The sequence below is a fragment of the Gracilinanus agilis genome, unplaced genomic scaffold, assembly GCF_016433145.1.
Source record: "Gracilinanus agilis isolate LMUSP501 unplaced genomic scaffold, AgileGrace unplaced_scaffold21990, whole genome shotgun sequence".
Classification (NCBI taxonomy): Eukaryota; Metazoa; Chordata; class Mammalia; order Didelphimorphia; family Didelphidae; genus Gracilinanus; species Gracilinanus agilis.
The window spans coordinates 1-5,869 of record NW_025353571.1 but is presented as its reverse complement, the minus strand read 5'-3'; the positions used below and the strand labels follow the sequence as shown (position 1 = coordinate 5,869).

The window sequence follows — 5,869 nt, the reverse complement described above, 5'->3', positions numbered from 1 at the left end:
AGCTGTGCTCAAAGGGCTATAAAAGAATGCCTGCCCTTTGATCCAGCAATACCATTATTGGGTTTGTATCTGAAAGAGATCATAAATAAACAGACTTGTACGAAAATATTCATAGCTGCGCTTTTTGTGGTGGTAACAAATTGGAAAAGGAGGGTATGTCCTTCAATTGGGGAATGGCTGAACAAACTGTGGTATATGCGGGTGATGGAATACTATTGTGCTCAAAGGAATAATAAACTGGAGGAATTCCATGTGAACTGGAATGACCTCTAGGAATTGATGCAGAGCGAAAGGAGCAGAGCCAGAAGAACATTGTACACAGAGACTGATATACTGTGGTAAAATTGAATGTAATGGGCCTCTGTACTAGCAACAATGCAATGACCCAGGACAGTTCTGAGGGATTTATGGTAAAGAACGCTACCCACATTTAGAGGAAGGACTGAAGGAGAGGAAACATATAAGAATAACAACTGCTTGAATGCATAGGTTGAGGTGGACATGATTGGGGATGTAGACTTGAAACTACTACACCAATGCAATTAACAACAATTTGGTAATAGGTCTTGATCAATGACACATGTTAAAACCAGTGGAAATGTGCATCAGCCATGGGTGGAGGGAGAGCGGGGGGTGAAGGGGAAGGTAGGAGCATGAATCATGTAACCATGTTAAAAATGAATATTAGTAAATGTTTACAAATAAATAAATAAATAAAAATAATAATGCTAGTAGACAAGCAATGACTGGAAATTAGTTGGGATTGTGACACAAATAATATAAATAGCATTTTAAGACATAATAGGCAGGAAATAGAGAACAGAATTCTTTCTCTATCATGCCCTGTCCTCCAGTGTGAAGCTCTTAGTGAACTGAAGTTAGAGACAGCCACATATAAGTACTATACAAAATGTTTAGAATTAATCATTAGCAATCAATGACATGGATGACTAGAATCTCTGGATGGTGAACAACACACAGCTCTGTTCATGAAACTCAATGGATAAAATGTCTTTTCTCTTTGATTTCCTAGCAGAATGAATTGGAACCAACTGATTCAACTGAATGGATGATGGAAAATTTGTCTCCCCAGAGACAGACTGGATATATATGTATATGTATGTATATATGTGTATGTATGTGTACACATATTGCAGGTTCACTTAGTGTAAACAACTATGCAATTGAAGAAAATATTCAGATGAGACTTTTTCTTCCCCATATTTGATCAAAAATCTTCACTTATAATATGAACAAAAAAAAAGAAGCCAGATGCTGATGTTCTCAGCAATATTTCTCTTTGCTTCATTCCACATGTAGTCAAGGAATATAGCACTTGGTTGCATCATCCTCAGATATTTTTTGAGGAGAAAAGCTCTCATGACTCCCTGGCTGGATTTTGAATCTTAGGACCTTAAGTTTACCTGAAATAAAAGTTTATCTAAACTGATTGTGAGAGAGATTCATCTATACCTGCTTAATAATCCATCTCTGGGGGCCCTTTTGCTCAATTATTTGCCTTAATAAATACCCCTGAGAATATGGAGAGCAAAATAAATAAGTGCATACTGTCCTCTTGAGGAAATTTCTTGAAAGTTGTTTCTCCCAAAGTGACAATGAACCTCATGAAATGGAGGGTCTACCAGTATTTTCATCTCTTAAACTACCTAATATTCAGTGAAATATTTTGACATTTGATAATAGGTAAGATTTCCAGGATCTCAAAAAGACTAATTTTTCAGTATTTGAAGAAATAGTTGAAAAACAAGGTCCCCTTGGCTAGTTCTACTTGAGACAACTTGAAAAGTCCATAGAATCTATGTCCTCTATAATGATGAATGCAAAGGTATATATTTGATTTGATATGGCCAAAGAAAGTGGCAAATATCTCTGAATCCTTCCCTATGTCTAGCAATGCATTTCCTCTCTCACTTGCCCCAAATTGACAAGGCTTTTCAGTTCAAACTTCCATCTGAATCTACCCAGGCTAAAAGTGAATATCTGTCCTCCTGATACTATTTATTTTATATTATGGTAAATTTAAAATCCAGCATTTGATGATAGTCCAGGAATTTATGACTATGTCCTATGTGATTCCATGGTACTTAAGAGGATACCAAAATTTTAGAAAATCAATGATATTTTTGAAAGAATAATTTCTAGACAGAAAAGTAGGGATAATCCATAGCAAGCACCATATGTGATAGGCAGAAAAGAGTAATAAATATAAAATTACCAGATCAAAATTTTAATTCAGAAGCACAAATGGGATTTAGGAGATTAAAAGATTCAGAGAATAGAAATAAAGAAAAAGGCTCATCTCATTTCTTTGTTGGCCATAGGAACTTAGAATTGTAATTGTGCTCAGAGACCACTGAATTCAAGTCTTCATTGTATATGTGAGGAAATAGGCTCAGAGAAGCTAAATGACTTTCTCAATGTCACAGACCTAGGATGTTGAAAGGTTGAGATTAGAATGGAAGTTGGTTGAGGAACACTGGTTATGGAGGCTTTTTCTCTCTTTTGATTGACTTTTCATAGGTTATTTAGTCTTCCACAATCTCAGTTTCCTCATCTATACACTGATGGAGATGGATTAGATAGCCTCTTAGACATCTTGCTGTTTTAGCTCCATCATCGAAAATGAACATCACTGCCCTCACCAAGTATATGAGTTTCATGATAGTAGAAATTCTTCTGCAGTTGTTTTTTGTGTCCTCAACATCAGATCTAGGCCCCTGTATGTAGAAGCCACCACCGTAATATGTGCTTCTTGATTGGCACTGAATTCAGAATACAAATCCATTGCTCAAATTTCAGCCATTGACATTGACTTTACTAAATCAATGTGGCTCACACTTTCTGAGTTTTTATTTGTTGATACATACATAGTCATCTTTTAGATTGAAACATTTCATTAAGATAATGTGTTCAAGGGGCAGCTGGGTAGCTCAGTGGAGTGAGAGTCAGGCCTAGAGACAGGAGGTCCTAGGTTCAAACCCGGCCTCAGCCACTTCCCAGCTGTGTGACCCTGGGCAAGTCACTTGACCCCCATTGCCCACCCTTACCAATCTTCCACCTATGAGACAATACACCGAAGTACAAGGGTTTAAAAAAAAAGATAATGTGTTCAAGAAATCATAAAAATAATACCTTGTAGTTTTAAATTATAATAATTTGTAATATATAATACTATAGCTAATTATACTGTAGGGTTTATATATATATATATAATAACTGCTAGTATTTCTATAGTACTTATTATATGCCAGACACTATGCTAAGCATATTATAATTATTATCTGATTGATCCTCAAAACAATCTTTGAAGGTAGATGTCATTAGGGGTAGATCCCTAGCACATTTCATAGGAAAGAAAACTTAGTCAAACAGAGATTAAGTAACGTAAACCCAGGTAGAATGACTGAGATGAGAATTTAGTTTGGTCCTCTTTTTTTCCTTAAGATTTAGAAAGTATTTTTATTGTGAGATCTAGGAGATTATTAGTACAACTCTTATTATTCCTATTTCGTAGATTATGAAATTGAAATTCATCAAGTGGGATTGCCTTGCTCACACTTACATAGTTAGTAAAAGCAACAGAGACTGGAATTACATACAAGTTTTGTCATTGTTGTTCAGTTGTTTCTGAATCTTTATTACCCCATTTGGGGTTTTCTTGGCAAAGATAGAGGAGTAGTTTGCCATTCCTTCTCCAGTAGATTAAAGCAAACAGAGGTAAACTGGTTTGCCCAGGGTCACATAGTTATTGAATGTCTGAGGCCATATTTGAATTCAGTTCTTCTTGACTCTAGGCCTGGCTATCTATCTACTGTGCCACCTAACTGCCTTTGATCCCTAATCCTGAGATTTTTCCATTCACATCTGTTCCTTCCTCTTCCTATCATTCCTGATTCTTTGTTTGCTGAATCCTTTAAAAGAGAAGCTCAGGTTCATGACTCCAAGTCCTGCACTGTAATCACTGTAACACCTACCTGTATCCATACAAATCTGCATATGCTCAGATATACATTGGAATATAGAACTTCATATCAGGAACCTTGAGGTCACTAGGACAATTTAAAAAATTCATTCAAGACTATCTAAAAAGAAGAAATACTGAATCCTTGTTTGACATATTCTGATACAAGTTGAAGATTTTTTTTTCCACCAGTGATCTCCAAGTCTAGAATTAACCTAAACTCCACTCTTGCGCATAAATAGCACAAGTGCTTATTGAAGTTTTTAGTTCCAATATGCTAGTCTTCAGCTGACTTTGAGATTCTCCCTTCTCAATATATTGTATGACAGAATGTAAGTAGAGGTACCCATCAGAAGGTTCTTAACTCACCCACTGAGTGCTTGATTTATTTTTTGTTTCTAACTGCAGGCTTGCCAGAAGTCAAGACTCAACCATGAGAAATCACACATCAGTGACAGAGTTCATCCTCCTGGGACTGACTGATGACCCAGAACTTGATTTTACTTTTTCTTTTTCTTACATACATATTGAGTGTAACTGGCAACCTCACCATTATCATACTCACTCTGCTAGATTATTAACTCAAGACTCCCATGTATTTCTTCCTCAGGAATTTCTCCTTCTTAGAAATATCATTTACATCTGTCTGCATTCCAAGATTCTTAACCACCATTTTAACTGGGGACAGGACAATTTCCTATAATTCTTGTGTAGCTCAGTTATTTTTTTAAATCTACCTTGGTGCAACAGAATTTTTTCTGCTGACTGTCATGTCATATGACCATTATGTAGCCATCTGCAAACCTCTACACTACATGACTATTATGAATAACAAAGTCTGCAGGCAGCTTGTAATCAGTTCTTGGCTGGCAGGGTTCCTCATTATCTTTCCACCAGTCATTGTGCTCTTGCAGTTAGAGTTCTGTGACTCCAATGTTATTGATCACTTCACCTGTGATTCTTCTCCTGTCCTCATGATCTCTTGCACAAACACCAAAATTTTAGAGGTAATGAGTTTTTGCTTAGCTGTATTCATACTCCTGTTTACTCTGGCATTAGTGATTCTCTCCTATTCATACATTTTTTGAACCATCCTGAGAATTCCCTGTGCCCAACAAAGGAAAAAGGCTTTTTTCCACTTGTTCCTCCCACATGATTGTTGTTTCTATCTCTTATGGAAGCTGCATCTTCATGTACCTCAAACCATCAACAAAGGAAGGGGTGGCTTTGAACGAAGGGGTATCAGTGCTGAATTCATCTGTTGCTCCCATGCTGAACCCCTTCATTTATATGCTAAGGAACCAGCAAGTGAAACAAGTCTTTAAGGACATAGTCAAAAATATTTTTTATTTCAAATAAATGATCATTTAGACTTACTTTCTTTACTGAAAACGCGAAGTTTCACCAGAGTAACCAGTAGAGGACCTCCAAATATTTCACTGATTTTTATTTCTCTTGTAGTCCCCCATTTCCCATTCTTCCCATTCATTCTCCTTTTTTTCTCATTCTTTATTTTTGTCTGTCCATTTATAATTTCTTCAGCCCATAAAGTGCTAGTTATTTTCTGTCTATATATAAAACAATATTTTAATGACAGAGATTTTTATAAACATATCTTCCTCAATTTTTCCAAGTGAATAAGATCTTTCAAAGTCTTTATGGTTAAAAAGTGAATTAGTCAGCAATTGTATCAATACCCAGGAACAAGACTTTGTATTTACATAGCAGTCTATTACCAATGTAAAAACTTTCTCAAAATTCTAATTGAGAAGCTGGGAGCATCAGAAGAAAGTAATGAAGAGGGTAAAGTCCATTGAGTCCATAACATATGACAACTGGTTGAACAGATGAGGTATATTCACTCTAAAAAATATAGTTGAGAGGTTC

General features: G+C 36.0%; 1 pseudogene; it reads left to right on the top strand.

The window, feature by feature from the left end:
• Window positions 1-4,415: 4,415 nt before the first annotated feature.
• On the top strand, window positions 4,416-5,341 carry LOC123254432 (annotated as a pseudogene).
• The last annotated feature ends 528 nt before the right edge of the window (window positions 5,342-5,869 follow it).